The sequence below is a fragment of the Rattus norvegicus genome, chromosome 9, assembly GCF_036323735.1.
Source record: "Rattus norvegicus strain BN/NHsdMcwi chromosome 9, GRCr8, whole genome shotgun sequence".
Taxonomy (NCBI): domain Eukaryota; kingdom Metazoa; phylum Chordata; class Mammalia; order Rodentia; family Muridae; genus Rattus; species Rattus norvegicus.
This window is the reverse complement of record NC_086027.1, coordinates 26114453-26138049: the sequence shown is the minus strand read 5'-3', so window position 1 is coordinate 26138049 and position 23597 is coordinate 26114453. Positions and strand designations below refer to the sequence as shown.

The 23597-nt window shown below is 39.1% G+C and overlaps 1 protein-coding gene across 3 annotated transcripts in view; it reads left to right on the top strand.

Annotated features, from left to right (window-relative positions):
* Ptchd4 (patched domain containing 4) overlaps window positions 1-23597 on the top strand; it is a 211902-nt gene that overhangs the window by 25247 nt on the left and 163058 nt on the right. The window lies entirely within an intron of this gene.

The following is a 23597-nucleotide window of genomic DNA, read 5'->3' as shown; positions in this document are numbered from 1 at the left end:
AGCAGGATCCAAGAAGAGACTGTGAAAGGATGCTGCTTCGTGGCTTGATGCCCGCGGCTTACTCAGCCTAATTTTCTAGACAGTCCATCGCTACCGCTCCATACATAACACCACCCACAGTGGGCTGGGTTCCCCTATATCAGTATTAGTCAATGGAATACCTTATGGTCTTGCCTACCAGCAATCTGGTGAGTGCATTCTGTTGGGTGAGTTTCCTTCTTTCCAAGTCACTCTAGCAAAACTCTAACCAACACAAACCCTGAAGGAAATGAAAATGCAATTGATCCAACCACCACTCTTTGAGCTTCAGTAATTGATGGGCAAAATCCTCATCTGTGGAAACACATTGACTGAGGATCGCCTTCTGACCTTGTGATGGTGGATAAAAGACCGAGGAACTAGATGTATCCTTGAAGGGTGTATCCCCAATGACCTACTACTGAAAACCTGATGATACTTTACAGTTATTACAGCTTAAATATTTTAAATGGGGTCACTTCCAGATTAGAGGAGGTAATGGATTCAAACTATGGTAAGGCAATGGCCAAAGGAAATATTCTAACTGTAGATGTTGTTAGTAAAATTTATCACCCCCCAAAAAAAGGTATTTTTAGAAATATGACATACACCTGTCTCCTCTAGATGATTTGGATGTGGGGCTGACTGGAGTCAGAGGGTGAAATCTTTAGAATCCTCCTCTTCATAACTGATAGAAGCAGGGATGGTATGCAAAGTTGACAACTTATAACACCATGGCTAAGATGGTAATGGCATATTACCAGGTCCAGGGAAATGCAGCCATGCATCTATGAGAAATAGCATATATCCTGTAATTTGGGGAGTTGTGTAGTCTTTTAAAGGTTTAATGTGGAAAGCTGAAGGTACAAATTTTGTTCAAAAACACTGCTTAAAACCACAATGCTTCATTCTAACAATACTATTGCAGTGAAGTCCACTGACAAGTTAGCTAACACAATTTGGTTTGAGCAGAAATTGTAGACATAATACAAATTTGTAGTATAATACAAAGGAATCTGTGAGCAAATAAGTATGGCTGTGTCCCATTAAGATTTTATTTTTATAAATGGAGGAGGGGCTGATTTTATAGATAGGTTTTAATTTGTTGACACTTGGTTTATATTTTTAAAAGAAGAAAATGAGTATTGTTTTTGAAATGAATGATTCTTTTTTTAAAAGAAAAGAGTATAAAATTTCTATTGATTCTGATGAATAATTCTTACATGCTTCTACTGGGTGTCATATTTCACCAGCCACAAAGTTGGTTTCTGTGTCTATCTAGCTTTTCTTTCTATTCAGAATGCACACTCTATAACTAAACTTTAACAATAAAAATCCAACCTTCATAGGGTTGACCACTTTGTATTAGGTAATCAGCCAGCACAGGTAGGATGGGGTAGGGATGCTCATTCCTGGGAGAGGCTTATTCTCCCATTCTCAGAAGTCATACATATAACAATACTAATCAAAGGGGGAAAGGCTATTAATTTGAGAATGAGGAAGGGCATAGAAGGGGGATGGCGAGAAAAAAAAGTGAATTGAAAAGTTAATGTAATTATATTTTATTTACAAATGTAAAAACAATTATTTTAAAAGAAAAGCCCAATTCTACAAAAAAAACATTGACAAATGCAGGCTGTTATTCCATATCTGTGTCCAGTTGAGAAGTCATTTGTATGCCATAAAGAGGAATACTTCATAATGACACAAAAATACCCTCGTGGTAATGTATTAAAACTTCCTGGAAGAAAATGTCAACTTTTTCCTTCTTTGTGTATAAAGTTTTTTTCAGCTGCCTAGAGATACAAACACAAAATTTAAAACATTAATGAAACTACATAAAATACCAGCATTCAGCTACCATGGAGAAAGGAATGTACAAGAGTTTTACAGGTCTCTGTAAGAAGACACAGCGAGGAAAAACAGGGACCCTACTCTATTCCCTCCACAAATCCCTTCAGCTTTACACAATACATCTCATCTACTGTAGGCAATTTTTACTGTGGACTTTGGATCTAGGGTGTAAGCCTAAGAAGACTGTTTCTGCCTCTGTGATGAGTGGCACATCTTCCTTAGATCTTTTGGAGCCCTATATAACTACTACTATCCTCATAAGTTTCATTCCCACCCACCACCTACCAGAAGGCAGAGAACCTCAACTTTATATATAGTCAGCATCTGGAAGCACCTTTTCATTTATGAATATCATTATGAGCTAAGCACCTATTTTGGGTGACATTTCTTACAGTTGATTTACATGAACCAGCAACCACAAGCGTTTGAACTAAGAGTGATGATATTCTTAGATTTGAGATCTTATCCCCTTCTTGCTGTTCAGATCAACACCTTGTGGCAAGCCTGTAGAATAAGCTGTTCTGTTAATGACATAAACTATAACTAAGGAAATTCACATAGAGGGAAGGTGTGCATGAGGGGTTGCTTGTGAATGAGGTGAGTGAGGAAGTGGACCATTAATGTTCCAAGTCCTCACCTTCTGAGTGTGAAAGTAAAAAGATGCCATTTGTCACCATAAAATGAATAATTAAATAGTTGTATGTAGTGTAGTGAGAGTGATATTTATCATATGGGTGGGTTTTCCTCTCAGGTTGGCTTTAAGACATTGCTTATGTTGTGACTGTAAAAAAAAAAAGAACAGTTCACACCAGTAAAATTAAATTAAATTGAATTTTAAGATAAGTACTATGGGGAGCTATGGGATGAATAGGATGAACGTAGAGAAGTTTGGAAGGGCCTCTGTGCGTCCATCTATGTTAAAGCTCCACTCATACCTTCCTAGCAATGGATGTGTTTGATATGTTTATCTCTCCGGACCTTTTCTAATAAGACTGTGTTTCTTTCACCCTACTCTAGTATTTGTTACCCTGTAGTATCAACTTAGTCACTGCCTTAGAGTTTATATAACTGTGATAAAACATATAACCTGTGGCAGGAAGGGTTTGTTTCATCTTACCATGTATAGTAATCATCCAGAGAAGTTAGGGCAGGAACTCAAGACAGAAATTGGGAGTCAAGAAATAAAGCAGAAGCCATTGAGGGATGTTGGTAACTAGCTTGCTCGTCCATGGTTTGCTCAGCCTGTTTTCACTTAGCACCCAGGACTACCAGCCTAGAGATAGTACTACACAAGCTTGCGTGCGTGCACACACACACACACACACACACACACACACCACACACACACACACACAAGCAGTGATGATTTGGGCTCTCCCATATCAAACAATCAATCAATCATCAATTAAGAACATCCACTACAAGCTTGTCTACAGACTTCGCAAAATACGGTGGAGACATTTTCTCATGAGAGTCTCCGTCTCCTGAAATGACTCTAACTTGCATCCAGTTGATGTAAAACTAGCCAAGATACTTTCTGTCCTGTATATTGTAGGAAATCAACAATTGTGTTTGGCATATCTGCTGAGGAGCTAGACCCACCACCACTGACAGGCGTCATTCTAGTTTTCTGTGAAGTTCTATTTCTCTCTGGCTACTAGTTTATGGTAAAAATTAAGCCAATAAGAAAAGTCAGGCATCTGATTAAAGTGATGGATTTTTCCATCAGTTGTTTCTAATTAAGCACTTTGTGGATGAATACATTTCTTAAGTTCCCACCGTATGAGATACCTACCCAATGTTTTGAATTAAGCAAGACCTAGAAAACACAGAACTGGGAGGCAAGAAGAGAAGGAAATTGAAGTACAGTTGGTGGACAGGATGTCTCCAAAGATCAGTCCACCAAGCACCCTCTAGAAAAGCAAATTGGGTCACAGAATTGGTTGGAAAGGGGAACTGGGAGGATCCTGGTCCATTGCTCTGTCCAGAGTGCTGAGCTGTTATTCTGTAGCGTCTTTCAGTCTGTCTAATGGATTCACCTTTTTAATGAGTTGCAGGATGGGGATGTCTTTCTCCAGCCCTGAATTGGATTTTACATTTTTGTTCACTTTGCAAAGAGGGCCACTGTACTATTCAGTATTCTGTTGCATGCAATATATTGCTGTAGGATCATTTTATATTAACAATAATTTCATGGATTTGTTTCTCAAAGGGCACAAAGGAGGAGATTAGCATAAATCTAACTCCATATTTAAGAACTTCTCCCTTATTTACTCTGCACGCTGAAGATGTGATGGAGACGTTGTTATTCCCATGTAGACGTCCACTATTTGGAGGTCATGATTTATACTTCAACTTCAAATTCAGATATCTTTTCTGGATACTTTATAAGATTAAGAAAAGGCACAAGCCTTTCATTAGAAATAAGTTTTTCTCCCATCACTGAATCACAAATGATTAATATGTTGATCAAAAATGCCAAGGACATTTTTAAAAGCACAGAGGTAAATTATATGCAGCTTTGGCTGTCATTAATCTATGATAAAAATGAAGAGAATATCAGTAGAACAACTTAATAGGGAGTGTTCTAAGAGTGGTAAGCTGATATGGATACTTGTGTAAATCTCTTCCATTTAAATTGGTGCTGGAGAAAGATTTTAGCATATCCCATAGAGTGGGTGTGCAGCACATCCTTTGATAGCCTTACCACGGTTACTTTATTTAGCTGACACTTGGCAAGAATTAGATTTCAAGATGTTTGAAGTGAATTCTCTGATACGACTCAAGAGCTAATGTCCTATATTGCTGATAGATGTATTGGCCACATTTCTTGTTGCTGTGACAAAATAGCAGACTCACCACGACTTCTGGGAAGGAGTGGGCTTTTGTGCTCAGAGCTTGGGGGCACAGTCCATCATGTTAAGTAATGTGGGCAACAGGAGTTGAGGCAGTTGTATCTAGAGTCAGGAAGCAGAGAGAGATGCTCAGTTTGCTTTTCTCCTTTTACTCAATCTAGGACCTGGCCTATGGAATGGTGCTACTCATATTCAAAGTGAGTCCTCTCTGCTCTGTTAGTGCTTTCTTGAAACACCCTCATATTCACATTTAGAAGTTCATTGCCATGGTGATTTTAACTCTAGTCACGATGACATGAAAATTAACCCTCACATCATAGGAGGTAAATTTGGAAATGGAGAAAAATCAGAAAAGACATGGTTGATACACCATTATAAATGTTGTGAGTCTGATTGGGTTCTTTCTGGATTGACACCTGATTAGTTTATATATCCCATGCTATGCTATGAATCAGTTTCCCACTAAGCTGAACTGCTACTGCTATAGAAATGAGTTTTAAAACAAAACCCGTCTCACCGTAATCTGTAGAAGTTGGTAACTAGTAAGTAAGACGTTAGCTGTCATATTTATTCTGTTACTACAAAAGAAAAAAAATACCACAACCAAAACTAACTCATCAAGGAAGAGCTTACTCAATCTCACAGTCAGCCATTCAGAAAAATCCAAGCAGGAACTCAAGGCAGGACACTGGAGGTGGGAACTGATGGAGACACCATGGAATATCATCCCTTACTAGCTTGCTCCTCGTGGTTTGTTCACCCTACCTTCTTACAGTACCCAGAACGACCAGCCAAGGGCTGCAAGACTTACGGTGAGACCTCCCATATTAATCGAAAGTCAAGAGAATGCTTCGTAGGCGTTTATATACCACAAAACAACAAGATTACCTCCTTGATATATAAATTTGATAGTAACTGTAGATATTAGGTTTTATGAGAATCTGCTCAATGTTTTTGTGCTGCCCAGTTTTATGTCAACTTGGCATAAGGTAGAGTCATTTGGGAAGAGAGAATGTCAACTGAGTAAACGGTTCTCCTCTATAAGTCAGCCTTTCCAAAAAGAACCCTAGTCACCCACAAAATATAACCAACAGTCATCAAGTTGGGCTTCATGAAATTACAAAGCTCCTACACTATGAAAGAAATTTCTAAATGACTAAAGAGACAGCCTACAGAATGGGGGAAAAGCCCTTGCCAGACACCCCAATTAAAAAATGGGCTAAGCAACTTAACTGAGAATTCTCAGAAGAAACACACCACAAATCAAATACCTAATAAGTATTTTTGAAGAGGTTCTTCATGCTTAGCCATCAAGAAAATGTAAATTAAAAAACCTTGAGATTTCATCTTATCCCAGTCAGACTGACTATGATTAAGAAATCAAAAGGTAATAAATGCTGGCAAGGGTGTGGGAAAAGGGGCACACTCGTGTACTGTAGATTGGAGTGCATCCACTATGGAAATCAATGTGAAACTTCCTCCAAAAACTAGAAATAGATCTATCGTATGACTCAACTGTACCACTCCTAGGCATATTCTCAAGCACTCTACATTCTACTACAAAGACACAGACTCACCCACATCCATAGCTACTCTGTTCACAATAGGACATGAAAATAACCTAGATGTCCATTAAATGGTGAGCAGATAATAAAAGTATCGTACTTATGTACAATGGAATTTCACTCATCTGTAAAGGAAATGAAATATGAAATTTGCAGGTAAATAGATGGAACTGCAAAACATAGTGAACGAGAAAACTCAGACCAGAAAGACAAATGCCCCATGTTCTCAATCATAATTGATCCTAGTGTTAAATCTTTAGATGTTTGTGTTTGACATGGAATATTTGTAAACATAGAAAACAGAAAGAAACAATTAGTGCAGTGGGGGAGACAAATATCAAGGGAAGGATAATAAACACAGGGAGATAGGAAGGGGAAAGTGAGTGTGAGGGACTTTTAGATGTAGGGCAGGGATAACTAACACTAAGATGTGGTAAATGATACAGGCAGAGGAGCAGGAGAAGGGAAGAAGGAACTTTGATTGAAAAAGTGGCTGGATCAGATTGTACTACAGGCATGCTGGGGGCATAGTCTTGATTGGTAATTGATGTAGAAAGGTACAGTTTACTCTTAGTAATGACATTCTTAGACGGGTTCTCATAGGTTGTGTAGCATAAGAAAGAGAGGTAGAAGATATAAAGACAGAGAAAAACAGACATGCATACATGTACAGATGGGGTGGGATCCCAAAGACCTTTTGCTCCCTTGCATTGGAAATATGATAACAAAATGCCTTTTCAAAATATTTTTTATTGGGTTGGGGATTTAGTTCAGTGGTAGAGTGTTTGCCTAGCAAGCGCAAGGCCCTGGGTTCGGTCAGGGAAGGTGATTCCTCCAGTTGTTCTTTTATTGTTAAGAATTGTTTTTGCTATTCTAGTTTTTTTGAGTTTTTTGTTTTGTGGTTTGTGGTTTTTGTTTAGTTTTTGTTTTGTTTTGCCTTTCCAGATAAATTTGAGAATTGCTTTTTCCATGTTTTTTAAAGAATTGTGTCGGGATTTTGATGGGGATTGCACTGAATCTGTAGATTGCCGATCCATGAACATGGGAGATCTCGCCATTTTCTGAGATCTTCGATTTCTTTCTTGAGAGACTTGAAGTTATTGTCATACAGATCTTTCACTTGTTTGGTTAGAGTCACTGCGAGAGAGAGAGAGAGAGAGAGAGAGAGAGAGAGAGAGAGAGAGAGAGAGACCCCTGTAAACACCAAGCCACTGCTAGTAGTTCAGCATCCATCTGCATTAGTCACACTGCGACCATTTCCTTCTCTCTAATAGTGATGACAAAGTAAACCTTGCATGATAACCTCCTTCTCCTGTTTTCCTTTATGGTTTTTCCCTACTAATCATACATCTCTAAATAATTTGTTCAATTTCATGAACGGGGTTCTATGACATGCCTCCCTTGCTGTGTCAGTGACTCAACTATGTGTTTGAGTCAACCATGTTCTTCTGTTTAGCTTTAACATAGGTTTTTTTCTTTGCTGCAGCATTTTTGGTATTGAGTTGTAGCTTCATAACTTATTCTTTCTTCTGTTTCTGAGCTTTTATGTTCTTTATTCTTTGAATATCTATCTCCTCGCTCCCCACCCCACCTCCTCTGTTTGTGTGCACATGCATGTGTGTGTGTATGTGTGTGTGTGTATGTGTGTGTGTGCGTGTGTGTGTCTGTATGTCTGTCTCTGTTTCTATATCTTCTACCTAACCTTCTTATACTACAAAACCCAGGAGAACTCGTCTGACGATGACATTACTATTAGTAACCTGTGCCTTTCTACATGAATTACCAACCAAGACTGTGCCACCAGCATGCCTGTAGGATAATCTGATCTGGCCACTTTTTAAATTGAACTTCCTTCTTCCCAGTTGACTCCAGGGTGTATCAACTTGATAATAGAAATCAACTAGGACAGTCAGTCTCCCTGGTTATGTTCTCATGTGAGAAATGAAAGCTCTGTCACTCTTTGTAAGAGCCTTTTTCAGGTGTAGCTTGAAGAAGCCCAGATATGCTAGGCCTTCCATAATTCTATGGCATATAAACTTCTCTTCTCATTTAAAAGAAAACCAAGTAAAAATCACAACGCAAGCACTATTTTTCATTTATGCTTTAAGTTTCCCACTTTAAGTTACTATCCAACCCTTCCCTGATATTCCAAAGCCAAAACAAAAATCAACCTTTATATACCTATGAGTTACCTGTAAGAAACTCATTTTCCTCTTTTTTATAAAGCTGATACTATACCTTATTATCACCAAGATTCTGATATGCTGCTTATTCTCTGTGGATTCATTAATATCACTATGGATAAGTCAGTGTTTCTTCAGGGTCTTTTTAGAATATCATTTGAGCAATTAATCCAGATTAGAAGATGTTTATAATTTAAAGTCACTGTTTACCAATGATTTTATCACCTTCTGATCTATTCCCAGCTTCAATCCTCAATCCATATATTCCTCACCTCTCACAGTTTTTGTAGTTTTTGTGCATGTATGTGTATATGGGGTCCATAAATATACTTACATGTGTGTACACATGCATGTTGAAGCCAGAGGTCAACCTCAGGTATCATTATTAAAAAACTCTTCATCTTGGTTTTTGAGACAGGGTCTCTCATTGTCCTAGAGTTTGTCAAGTAAGTCGGGGTGGCTTGGCAGTGAGTTCCAGGGATTTGCTTGCTACCTTTTCCTCAGCTCCTGAATTGTAAACATATTTGTCCTTTTAAATGTGTTCTTGAGGGGGGAGGGTGTTGAATATAGGTCCTCATGCTTGCAGGGTAAGAACTCTACCAACTGAGCTACTCTCTGCCCTCACATCTTTATCATAGGAAAGAAACAAAAGACCGAAACCACAATCTGCATCTTTAGTTTTGCATTTACTCAGCCATTAAGAATTACATTGCTAGTCAAACAACTGAGATCATTTCATCTCTAAGCTTAACCCAAGGAAGGAATAACCACACAAAACAAGCCTGAGCAGCGAAGAGCAATTTACTATACTTTTAGCACATGGCCATTTGTTTTAAGTTTTGCCACTGAACACAATTCTCATAGATCCACATTGTCCTTAAAATGTCTGTTGTTTTGTCCTTTGGCCTTCCTTTTGTTAAGTGTCAAGATCACTGGAAACCATGGGTCAATAGGTTCTAAGGTTGTCCTGCTCTCTCTCCCTCAGTGGAACTGCTTATTTTTGCACAGTAAGAACAATGTTCTTAGAACATTTCTAACCTTTGGCCTTCTGTTTTCGGTCCTCCAGTTTTATGACAACATTTTCTTGTTCAATGTTCTAAATTTCCCATTCTAAAGGTCACAGTGTCTTGTCTAAGCACAAGCTTGATGAAAATGAAATTTTTAAAAAGAGGTGAAGACAGCTGTCTGTATATACTTTGTTTATGAAGACAGAACCCTGGCTTCTGGAGTCTTGCTTAGTAATTAACTGACCCTCAGACTCCTTCACTAATCATTTTCATTCACCTGCCTGTCCTACTTCCATTTCCTTTTGCTCAGTCCAAATACTCTGGCAAAAGTAGCTTAGAGTATGGGTTTACTTTGTATCAAAACTCCAGGTAACAATCTAACTGTAGGAAAGACATGGCAAGAACCTGGACCAGCTAGTCACATCCAGAGTCAAGAGCAGAAACAAATGAATCCAGTCATGCCTATCAATCAATTCACATTTTCTACTCTTCCATAGTCCTGGAAGATATTATCCATAGTCCAATCCCAGATATTATCCATAATGGGCTGGATCTCCCCACAATATTTAATGTAATCAAGACAGTCTCCTACAGAAATGACCACAGGCTAACCTGATCTAAACCATCTCTCCATAAATGCTCTTTCAGGGTGTCAAGTTGACAATTCCACATTGTGTCGAGTTGACAATTAAAACTATCACATTTCTATAACCGTCAGTGTGACTTCTTTGTATAATCTCTTCCTTCTGCCAATTTTGTTTCTTTCATTATCTTGGTTTAGCCATCTCTTTCCTTACATGTGAAGTTTTAATGTCTCAGGAACCAAAACCAATTGTTGTGCCATGTTTCTCATATCAATTTTGACCCATTAACATTAAACTGACATTGCAAGATTTGGAGAAAGATAGCCTAGGGAAGTAATCCTCAAAACTCAAGTGTACATCTGCTAAAGACACAATTATTCAATAACGATGTTGAAGGATGGTAAGGCGGACTGTTTCAGGCAGCATGTCATGAACAGATATTGGGACCCCAGTAGGACGGTGAACAGTAACAGAAGAAAGACTAAAATCAGTTCCAAGTATTATATAGGAAAGTGGGGATTTATAAGTCAAGGAATAGAAGAAAGGGTTTTTCAGTAAAAACCACAAAGAGGAATGTTGGGTGCCTAACTAAACTGACCTGATCAGATTCTTGCCAATCAGTCATCGTCACAAGAGAAAGTTGAGAATGGAGAACCGAACCAGATATTCAAGATGATCGTATGTTGAGAAGAGGGCTTCCTGGATCAACTGACTTTGATACATTCTTTAAAATTTGCATGTAGGGCATTTTTAAAACTCTAATAATTGTATGCATTAGCATAGATGACCAAAATACATGCTCTGCTTTTAAAAGTTGCTCAGAACAGAAGTTGGAATACAATTCTTTCAAGGAGAAGATCTTTGCCCACCTCAAACTCATCTGACAGTGTAATAAACCAGTTCTCACTGAGCTCATCCCCTGAATTTCTGATTCAGAGAATTGAAAGTTAGTGAATTTAATATCATATTAGGTTTTTCAGGTCATGTTAAAGCTGTTAATCCAGAGAACACACTTCGTTATGCAGTGGATTAAATACAGGATTTTGATCATGCTAGACAAGCCTTCTACCATTGAGCTATACTCTATCCTAAAGGGTACCATCTGAAGACCACTACATTAGAAATATCTGCATTCTATGGAATATTCATATTTCCAGTTCATAGTGAACCCATCCTCATGCATTTCTATTGTAAATGAAGGAGTTTAAACTGTTGCTGTGGATTTGTGTACTGTCATCATGCAAGCAAACATTTTTATGGCCCATTCTAGGAATAAGGCATGGTGACCGAATGCATTTCTCTGCAACATGATGAAGTTCTTACTTATCTACCGTAGAGATAATATAGGAAAGCAATGTGACATAAGGGAGGAAAGCAAATAGTTTATATTTTGTACTTGAAATGCATGTAGAGTCATAGAACATTCTGGTAAAATAGTTAGAATTTCATGAGAAATTCATCTCCTCCTTTTTTTCGGAGTGATCTATAAATTCAGATCCCTTGTAAGGCCAAAGGGTACTGAAGAGAATGGTGCTCAGCTTTCCCTGTTAAAGAACAGTGCTCAGCTTTCACTCTCATATACCAGATACCATCAACCAGAATTCTTTTATTATGCACTGTTCAAGACATATCATCTCTTAATCGTCATGTGAAGAGTGAGGTGGTTAGGAAGTAAATGCAACACTTTCATCGACTGCAAAAAGAACTGGGTCTGATAAGGGATGTAGCCTGTGGCAATCAACTCGGGAGTAATGGAGCTGCTGACAGATGCAGAAAAGTTGCAATGTGATTCAGGCATAGATGAACAAAACCGCACCAAAACAGAAAGGCTGTAACTCTGAGAACATCACCACTCCTACTTCTGCACTCTCTCTCTCTGTATTTCTGAAATGTTTCTGTGTAAGACTTCCAAGTTCTATTTAAATATTTACACTCTAAATCCACAGGATCCTAAAACACAAAGAGTATTTGAATATTTTCCTACCAGTCAACTGTGTTTCATGAAAGTATTAGCCAAATTGTTCCCATATAACCTTCACTTTTCCAGAGGAGGAAGCATGCAGTAGTAATCTGTTGTACATAGCTTTATTCTACTGCCTTTTGCTTCAGGAGGGGCCATGCACTACCAGCCCCTCCCAGCTTCCTTTGAATCCACAGATAAAACACACACATACACACACACAGACTCACACACACACACACACACACGCGCGCGCACACACACACAGTTTGTTCCTTTACAACTTCCTTCTTGGCACAATTGCTGGGTGTTACTGTCTCCCACCTGGAAAAGCATGCACTTACCAATTTATTACCTCTGTCTCTCCATCTGTCCTAAATATCAGTGACTAGTCCCTCCTAGGCCCTGCCAAACATCCATGACCACCTACTTGTAGCAACCACAGGCCCAAGCTCCCTCCCACCCCACCCCACAAGACCTCCATGGTTGCTGTGTTCTTCATCTTCTGAAGCACGGCAGAAAACTCCTCCCCACTTCCTTGGGTCTCCTTTTCCTCCTGGGACCTGGAAGTCCCACCTGTACCTTCCACTCAGCCCTTGGCCCCAGCTTTCTTTACTGACAAATCAAGAACCAATAGGGGAACAAGACCTCAGCATAAGAACTGCGTCAATCAGTAATCATTAGTTATTATTTTTTACATCTATTCTCTCATTTTGGTCTCTCATGATGAAGTCCCACATCCCAGCTCTGACAACCGCATGTAGTTACCTGGCAATGACTACTCTTATTCATCTCTCTTTATCTACACATGTCATTATTGAGGGATCAACCTGCAGAGTTAGAACCTTCTTTGGTAAGCTAGGTGCACCTGTTTGTATGAAATAAACACATATCAGTCGTGTAATTGAAATGGAAAATAGCGCAGCTACCTTTAGTCAGAACTCTACAACATTCTGAAGTTCCTTCTATTTTTCAGTGTTTCCTTAAAAAGTCAGTATCTGTTATGATTCAAAGCACTCATCATGTCTGACTTTTCAAAATCTGTCTATTTAGTGGGTAGCCACTTCCAATAAAATGGTTTCTCCTGCAGGCGATCTTGATTATGGGGAAAATGCATCATTCAATTATTCATGTCCACCAGCATCTTTTAACAGTGAATTCTCAGATAATGTTGTTAAAACACTTAGTAAAATTTTCAGAGACAAATAAGAGATGAAGGCAAAATTACAGCTATCAGTACAAAGGTGGAGTTCAGAGAAGGCATGTAAATATGCCTGAAGTCATTCTAATTATCAATTTGATATAAAATATTAATTACATGGACCCCATCTGTCTTCTGGAAACCTTCATTGATACAGTCTGTGAAGAGGCTCAGGCCTGGGAACTACATTGTGGTTTGCAGTAGAAGTCTACACAACCCACAGTGAATCCAAAGTAAATGATGGAGACCTGCACCACTCAATGAAGAGGAATAGCCAATGTAGTGTCTCTGGAGACATTTGTTGCTGGGAGTTTGAATGGAGGCAGGTACTCACAGAGCTGATCTTGAAAGTCAGAAATACAATACAGCACTAGGCTGCAAAGGTGACCACACAGGGAGGAAAGAACCCAAAATACTGCATTCCCCTACCCCACAGGCCCTAGTACTGCCCCAGTACACTGAGATCTCTCCACACTAAAGTTGACAGATTCGGGGTTGGGGATTTGGCTCAGAGGTAGAGCGCTTGCCTAGCAAACGCAAGGCCCTGGGTTCGGTCCCCAGCTCCGAAAAAAAGAAAAGGAAAAAAAAAAGATGACAGATTCCCTGGATGATACCATTCCAGCCCTGCAAGTGCAGGTTGGTGGGATTTGCATAACAATGGAAGACAGTTTTTGCACAGTACCTTCTGAGAAATGCTTCCCAGTGATGACTGGCAGCAAGTTTCCAACTTTGAAATTCCATATGCTTATTGAAAGCTAACTGGTTTCCTTCTGTACCAGACAGTTACCTTTTCTATTCAGAAAAACAAACAACACACAAAGAAAATACTTTCAGCTAATGAGTCAATGATGACTCTGTTTAATAGATAACTCTTGATAGAATACTCTATAACAGACAATTTTATATTTATAAAATCACTCCTTTGTTCTGCTTTCAAGGCCTTCCCAGTAAGGACAGAAACAAAAGTCTTTAAAATGGCATATAATACATAGAAATGTTTCCTCTGAAGTTTCAGGCTATTTTCTGTGTCATTTCTATGATATTTCTATGTATTATATAGAAATGACACAGAAAATAGCCTGAAACTTCAGAGGAAATATTTCTTTTAGCTCGTGTTTACCAAAAATATAGATTATTTATAACTTTGTTGACTATCCCACACAGGAAGTCCTCAGACCAAAAAATAAATGATTTATATCATTGGGTTTTATAAAAGTGCTAGAGCATTAATGTTCATATTAATCCAACTTGATAATCTGTTTTATTCTCATAGAAAATGTATTAAGTTGTCAAATTGTTCTCCACACAATATGCTATTGTTTTGTAAACAAGAGATCATTTTATTAATTCTTTAATGCTTAATTTTACTTCTGTCTTCCAAATTGTTTTCATGTTGCGAGGTTCAAATTTTCAAAGTATTCCCTCTCATCACAAACACATATGCACACATGTATACAAACATTGAAAGATCCAGAGACAGAGATTGCCAATTCTCATTGAAAATCTATCATAGACTCAAATATCTCTAAATAAACAAGCTACCCATTTGCAAGTAATTCTTACACATCCCAGACCTAATCTAACACCATTCTTTTTTCAACAATAGCTCCAGCTTTCAAGATTCATTGCCATGAAAAAAGAAATCTGTGAAATCACTTCTACCAATACTCTTTATGTTGTACCAAGGAGAATATGCTATTTTTTGAATATTCATTTTATTTTAACTATTTTTTACTATCTAAGATAACTTTTTTCAGTATCTGTTGTTATTCTATGCAGTATCTGTTGTTACTATATGCTGAGCACAGGATTGTGAGAAGTCCTTCCTTCTGTACAAAATAGTACAGTCAAGGACAGAATTATGTCCTTCTAATGAAATGCAAATTTCTCATTAAAAGGCAACTCCTTCCTCTCAGAAGGTTTTATAGGATACAACGTAAATGTGACTGGTGGGAATTCCTTATGAAGAGTCCTGAAAGAATATTCCAATTGGAGACAATGTAGGATCCAAGTTACTTTCATTTTAATGAATTAGAAAATGTGAGTGCATTTTCTAGTCCAGAGCCAAGAAACAATTATTCTGAGATAGCTCATCACATGTTAGCCAATGAGCTGACATCAAACTCCATTTCCTTTTTGTTTAATCTCTTTTCCCATCCTTTGCTTAGTATACTTATGGGTGAACTAGTTCATTAATGGAGACTACGAGCCAATGCTAAGTGGCAACATTATTTTGTTATAAATTTTCTCAGTATTATGTGTCTTACTCCTGTGAGAGACTTTCACAGCAACCACTACCCCTGGATAATTATACTCTCAGATGGTAATATGTCTTAGTTTTCACTTAAAAAATAATCACTAAGGCCAGGCTGGTAAGCTAAGACTCAGGAGGCTGAGGAAAGAGGAACCCATGTTTGAGCCCATGTGAGCTACATTGTGAGACTTATCTCAGAAGCAAAATAAAATGTTGGGCTTAGAATGTAGCTCAATGACGGAGTACCTGTCAACCATATGTGAGAACTTGAGTTAAATACCAAACATTTATAAAAATAAAATAATTATTCATAATCCAATTAAAGACAGGAAGACACTCTCAAGGGCTCTGTTACAATAGGCATAAGGACTACTGCAATGGCATTTTGTAATAGGGAAGTGAGGGTAAATTAGCTTTACATAGGATGAGGAAACTGTGGGTTTATGTCTATAATCATGGAGCAGGTTAATGGGTGAGAGATTATTAGGAAAAACATTAGGAGCAGATGGCAATTCTACCTTAACCAAACTATCAGGAACTATGTTGACAAGGCTGTGATCAGACATTATCCATGGATGATGCAGGATCAACACCTCAATCTCATTTTGAGGGTCAGGAGTTCTGACTAAATCTTTCTAAAACAGAATTTATAAGGAAATACACAAAGGGCCTGAAAAGAAATTCAAGGCTGGATTAAAGTTTGTTAAAGTCAGGAATCTGTGTAACTTTCCCCTCTTGGAAAATAGTAGGCCTGTTTTCTACTTCTCTTACTTTTTGTTTATAAGGACCAAATGAGTCATAGGCCGACCCACAGATAACTAACAAAGCCCACTGTTCTGAATGTCTGAGTCCGAGGTGGTTACTTGAGATATCAAGATTCTGGGTTTGAAGCACCGTGAACATATGGAGCAGTTAAGAATTGGCAATGTGTCTTAGCTATTTTTCCATTGCTGTAAAGGGACACCAGGACCAAGGTAACTCGTGTACTTTTTTTTAAAATCCTTTAATTGGCAATTTGCTTTGCAGTTTTAGAGGGTGAGTCCATAACCACAGTGGTGAGCATGGTAGCAGGAGGACAGGCATAATGCTAGAGCAATTTACATGTTGAGACAACAATCATGAGTCAGAGAGTAGGGGGGCGGGGAATGCCTGGCATATGTTTTCAAAACCCACCCCGACTGACATACCTCCCCCAACAAGGCCACACCTCTTAATCCTTCCCAAACAGTTCTATCAACTGTGAACCAAGCATCCAAATACATAAACCTATAGGGCTATTCTCATTCAAACCACCACACAGAGATAATTTGAGACATTCTCTGGTTTGTAGTTTGATGATGTCATTGGGAGTCCTGGTAAATGCCTCTCACATATCATACAGCAGCAGACATGAAAGCTAACTGCACGTGATTTGTTTTGATAGTGCTTTTGGATTTTATATCGCGTCCTTCAACTTCAGCTTATGGAACTTTGAAAAATGGGAAGTTTTAAGTTCAGTGTTGTTGTTGCCCCAAGTTAAGAATATATAAGTAAAATGAAAACATTTTTTTAAAAATTATATCAAGATAGGAAACTAGAATTTAAACTAGCTCCAATAATGGGTGAACTGAATCTTAAGGAAATGAACAGTACTATGATGTCTTACTGACAAGAAACTGCTATAATTGATTTGTGAAACTACCAGACTAGCTTGGTCATTCAGACTTATAATTCTAATTGCTTAGAAGGATGAGCTTGAGGGATAATAGGGACCAAGCTGCTTAGAGGCCACAGGCAAAGTCCAAGGCCTGAGTGGGCAAACAGAGTGATATTTGTCTCAAAAGACAAAATACAAGGAAGGAAAGGGGAAAAACCAAAGACAGAGATGGTGTTGGAAGAAGAGAGGAGGATGGTAGAAAGAGGAGGCAAGGGGAGACAGACAGGAGGGAGACTCTCTGAAAGTCAATCCTAATTCTTTCAGTTATCTGGTTTGAATTTTGATTTTCAGTTATGGCAGTTTATTAAAGCCTTGGCTAATATAACCAAGTTTTTCCAATTCTCTCCTGATAGATAAACAGGTTATTATTTAATTAGTGAATAGCTATCTTTCTATAAAAGCAAAAGCAGTCATATAGAGTTCCTGAATTCTGTAGGGACTAGGTTTTAACTTCATTCACAAATATATTCTTGACTAAATTATACAAAAGAAAAAGGTTGTTTTGGGGTGCGTGTGTGTGTGTGTGTGTGTGTGTGTGTGTGTGTGTGTGTGTGTGTGTGTGTGTGTGTTTCCTAGAATGCAAAACTTCCAAGAAGCAGCCACACCTCAATCAGTGAAGCTGTTCAAGCTCTAATCTTCATGGTCAGCAATGATTAACTGTTTTGCTTGAATCTCAACAGACATCTTTGCAAATCCATCAGCCATTCTTGTATCTTTGGTAACTCTAGCAAGTCTGCTCATTTTAGAGTTCCGAGATTCTTGCTTTTCACGTTACACGTCAGAGTATTTCCCATGCGTCTCTTACGGCTCAGAGCTCTCCAGGGCTATCCAGAGGAAAAGCAAACAAACAAATAACACTAAGTAGGTAGAGACTTAGAAAGGTTGAGAACAAAGGTCCTATCAATAAGACATTTATTTAGTTATGTGAATGCAATGTTTGCAATAGTAGCTAGAATTGTAAATAATAAAATGATGCAGAATATATCAAATTTCCATTCCCCGAATAACCACCAGGTTTCTGAGAAATAAAGGTGGTTCCATTCAACTTCTTCCTCTTTGGTAGGATACTAAGAATTGAAGCTGGTGCTCATCCTCTCTAAGCAAGGGCTCTGCTACTTAGCTATGCTTGCAGCCCCGTTTTATTTGTCCTTCTTGTCCTTCTTGTTTCTCACATATTCAAGAACTCTATTCATTGGGCTTCTTAAACATCCCTTTACTAACTCATTTTCTCTTTTGTTTCTTGGCACTTGCCTAAGTTAGGGCTTATCTCTAAAGCAGGATATCTGCTGTGAGCAATTCATCCATGTTCTTATTATTACTATTAGTGTAAAAATTTCAACGTAATCTCATGGAGACAACTGCACATACATTGCAAACCACTGTTCACGCTGCTTCTAAGAGAACTTCTCGAACATGCATCTCATTACACAGCAGAAGATTTTCAGTGGCAAACATTACTTAGGAAGGTGCCGAAGTGTCAGTGGCTGGGCGGGGGAGGGGGGTGAAGGACCTCACTGCTGGTCAGCTTCAGGAGGCCTGTCTTTGGAAGCACACTCAGTGTTCCAGTATAAGCAACTCTGATGAGATCCAGGCAACTGCCAGCTCCAGTTCTGGGGGAGTGTTGTTTGGGGTACACACTATCACTGGTATTTTTAACAATGCATTGACATAGAATTCGAAAGGCCTCCCCCTAAATACCTGCTTATGTAACTAATTACAATGGCTTCAAATAGCCCTGAGCTTTCAGTCAAAGCAAACACCCACTTGCAGAGTGAAAGTGCCTCTGTGTAAATGAAGAATGTTAGATTGTTTTCTTTATATAATCTCTTTAAAGAGGAGAACCTCTCTTCCTATTCCTAAGGGTAACACTGTCACCTTGAATTGCCTGAGTTCTTGCAATATCTAAGGGAATTACTTATCTGGTACTCAGAGTAAAAAGATAATGTATTTAGGAACGACGGGCCACATCAAGTGCCTGTCAAAGAGTTTTTGCTGTACCAACTGCTTTGTAAAAGCACTTCTTCATCAGAAGCGTTGAGAACGAAGTCTTTTGTATTTGCAATTCTTACTTTGTATTTTTCAAAAGCCCACTGTACTCTAAGCAAGTCATTGTAATTACTATATCTACTAATAACGGACATGATGCTGCACATTAAATTTATACAATGCAGTCCATACTCTGCTCTTGGCATTCAAATATTCTATGTCTGTATTATGTCACAGAATATAAGAGAGAGCATTAAATATATGCAGCAATGGACTATTGTGCTCAAACATGTATAAGGAAAGTTTGCCGCAGAGTATCTTGATGAAATGTATTCTTCTGAATAATCTAGTATAGTTGAAATCATGAAGTTTCAAACACAAGGTGAAATATTCTGTTCACTTCTCGACTTCAGCATACTGTGTCTTATAAATGAAATTAAACATAAATATTTTTTAAGACAAGAGCTCCCTATACCAGCAGCCTTCCTGTGGGTCACAAACCCTTTGTGAGTTGAATGACCCTTTCACAGGAGTTGCCTAGCAGATATCCTGCATGTCGGATATTTACATTATGATTCATAACAGTAGCAAAATTTCAGTCATGAAGTAGCAACAAAAATAATGTTATGGTTAGGGATTGCCACAACATGAGGAACTGAATTAAAGGGCCGCAGCATTAGGAAGGCTGAGAGTCACTGCTCTTACATAGTTCTGAGTGCCCCAGAACTTACTATGCAGACCAGGCTGGCCTTGAATTTATGATCTCCTGACTCAATTAAAATCTCCTGCTTGATACAAAGGTGAATGCTTGCAGCCAACCATTGAACTGAGAACGGGGTCCCCATTGGAAGAGTTAGAGAAAGAATTGAAGGAACTGAAGGGGTTTGCAACCCCCTAAGAACAACAATTCCAACCAACCAGAGCTCCTAGGACCTAAACCATCATCCAAAGAGTACACATGGACAGACCCATGGCTCCAGTTGTAAATGTAACAGAGGATGGCCTTGCTGGGTACCAATGGGAGGAGAAGCCAGTCCTTCCAAGGCTGGACCCCAGTGTAGGAAATGTCAGGGTGGAGAGGCAAGAAGGGGTGGGTGGTTGGGTGGGGGAAAAGGGATAACATTTGAAATGTAAACTTAAAAATCCAGTAAAAAAAACTGCTTGGATTAAAGGTATGTGCTACCATGCCCAGCAAGGTAGATAGGTAGGTAGGTAGGTAGGTAGGTAGGTAGGTAGGTAGGTAGGTAGGTTGATTTCCATATACATGGAAACCATGAGAAGCTCCTTTACGCCTCAGCTAATACTTTTAGTTAGAAGACTATTTGTTAGGGGGACTTTCAATTACAGAACACTCCAATAGGGGAGGCTTTTAGTTACAGGACCCTCCAGTAAGAAGAATTAGCTATCTGATCCCCTATTGGTGGGAAGGGGGACTTTTAGTTACAGGACCCTCCAGTGGGGGGGACGTTCTTACAACCGTGGAGTCAAGTTTGGATTTTCCATCTTGACCTCTGGCTTCCAGAGCCTACTGTAGACTGCAGACATTGCCTCCCTGTGGAACCTGTCACACCCTGAAGTCCCATCTGCTTAGCCCCTGAAAGAAAGCAGATGGCAACCCTGACAGGTAGCTCCGAAGCTAAGTCCCAAGGGATCCTGGGATCCCTGCCATAACGGAGGAGAAACCCCCAGCTCTCTGAGCTTAGTTGCATCAGCTCAGATAACAAATTGTCTTCCAGGTTTGAGAGAGTCCCTGTCCAGGTGGTCACCCGAAGTATTTACAGGGACATTTGAGCTGTCTTCTTTGTGTTTCTCTTTTAAAAAACCTGAAACATACTGTCTGTCCTGCAAACTTTTCTGTGACCTAGAAGCAAGCTCTGTGTGATATGAAAACCACATCTCCAGGACAGCGTCAGGAATGATCTGGATCTTTTATTCCCTGCTTTAGCTGAATATACTCTCCTTAAAGAACCCTGGGATCATCCTTTGTTTGTATTGCAAGCTGGCGCTGATGAAAGGATTTTGGTGTCAAGGGCCATGGTCTGGTTTAATTTATTTTATTAAGACCAGTAAATCACCCAACCACCAGTTTCATTTCTTTTATTTTTTTTTACTTGAGTATTTCTTATTTACATTTCGAGTGTTATTCCCTTTCCCGGTTTACGGGCCAACATCCCCCTAATCCCTCCCCCTCCCCTTCTTTATGGGTGATCCCCGCCTCATCCTCCCCCATTGCCGCCCTCCCCCAACAATCACGTTCACTGGGGGTTCAGTCTTAGCAGGACCCAGGGCTTCCCCCTCCACTGGTGCTCTTACTAGGATATTCAATGCTACCTATGAGGTCAGAGTCCAGGGTCAGTCCATGTATAGTCCTTAGGTAGTGGCTTAGTCCCTGGAAGATCTGGTTGCTTGGCGTTGTTGTTCATATGGGGTCTTGAGCCCCTTCAAGCTCTTCCAGTTCTTTCTCTGATTCTTTCAACGGGGGTCCTATTCTCAGTTCAGTGGTTTGCTGCTGGCATTCGCCTCTGTATTTGTTGTATTCTTGCTGTGTCTCTCAGGAGAGATCTACATCCGGTTCCTGTCTGCCTCAACCACCAGTTTCTAATTAGACAACAACTATTTATACAGCTTGTATAAAATAAGACACAGGATGCTAGCCCTCTTCAAATACCAAACTTGACTTTGCTAAAGAGCCTTGTGAGCCCTCTATCTCCAGCTTACAGGTGAAGAAGAAGAAGCAGAGCATGTGAACGAAGTTGAAAAAGCCAGAGTAGTAAGTAACACATGATCAAACGAGCATCTCAGGCAAAATCAATTGAATTTTAAAAGCATATCACTCTTTCCAGTGGCATTGCCTGTGAGGACAAAGTGGCCTGCCTTCACCATTACAACCATGTCTGGGGACCTCTATAGTATACAGTGTGGACCTTCTGAGGAACAGGGAAGAGACCTTAGCCCATTTCCTAGCACTTTATAAAAGCAGGTTTGGAAGAAAATTTTTATTAGTTAATTTACATATTTACTCACTTTACATTCCCACTCAAAGTCCCTTTTCCTCCCAGTCCCACTGCCTCACATGGTCTATCCTTCCATTCCCCTCCCCTTCACCTCTGAGAATGGGGAAATACCCCCTGGGTATCAACCCATGCTAGCATGTCAAGTTGCTGCAGAACTAAGTATGCCCCCTCCCACTGAGGCCATCAAGAACTCTTTATGCTGAAGTCTTATCCTTTAAAAAGAACAGTGATAATTTGTTGAAGAGAAGTATTGATTGTCATGTTATGAGAAATTAAGCCACGAGAACTTAAAAGCAAACAGAGGGAGGTTTCATTGATCAAAGTGTTGGCAGCAACCCCTGTGAGCTAGGACGGTGGTTACATCAGGATGACACAGTGAGGGGGAATATTTCTGTGCTACTAGAACGAGAAGGAGTGTAAATGTGTAGAGTGAGGGCGATAAAGCCCCCATGGCTACGGTGAAGGTTGGGCTGCTCACTATCTGCCTTGTTTTGATTATTACTTTCACAAGACCTGATTCCGCTCTGATGCCTGCCTAGCTTAGCATTTTCACCCACCGCACAGAAACCTAAATAAATTCAGTATGAAAGCGTTAGGGTTATCCAACCACGTATGCTTCCTTCCATCTGTTAAAAGCACTTGGATTTTTAAAGCTAAAATATTTTCTAAGGAACCGTCTAGATCTATAACCAAAAGAAAGGTTATAATTTGTGAATGTTAACTGTAAAACCTCACAAGGATAGAAAACAAAGCAAAAAGGGGGGTTATTTCATGACCTGGTCTCATTGGAGCAACAACATTACATGAAACTTTATCATTCTTTACTAATGCTAGTAAGCTGTTATTTCACATAATTTAATGTATTTCTGAAATAGGTCCCAGCTTAGCTTGGTTTACTACATCATAGAAGTGACTACAAGGAGAATGCAAACTAACTTTAGAGTTAGCCTTGAATAAAAACATCCAGAAAGACATTTGATTTACCTGCAAAGAAATAAAAAAAGAGTAATTATTTCTTAAAACTTTAATAAGTTTTGGTTCATCTCTTGTAATGAAGCAAAATATCATTTTTTAAAACCCACATGCACTTTGCTCTAGAGTGGTTTTTATATTTTCTTTATAATATTTATTTTCCTAAGGCGTCGAGGAATTCCTCCTTTGGATAACATTTAAGACTACTTCCAAAATACACCTCACCAGACCAGAAAATGTTAACACAGTTGCAAAGCTAAGCCATTACAGTCTCATTCCCCATGCTGAGAAAAATATTATTTAGCTCCCACATGGAGCTGCAAGATAAGAGAATACTTTCTTCCTTGCCTTTATCAAATGACATTCAATTATTTTCATAATTGAGGCAGGAAGTGGTGGTCATAGTAATGATCAATTGTAAGGCTCTCATTAGGATGTGTATCACAGA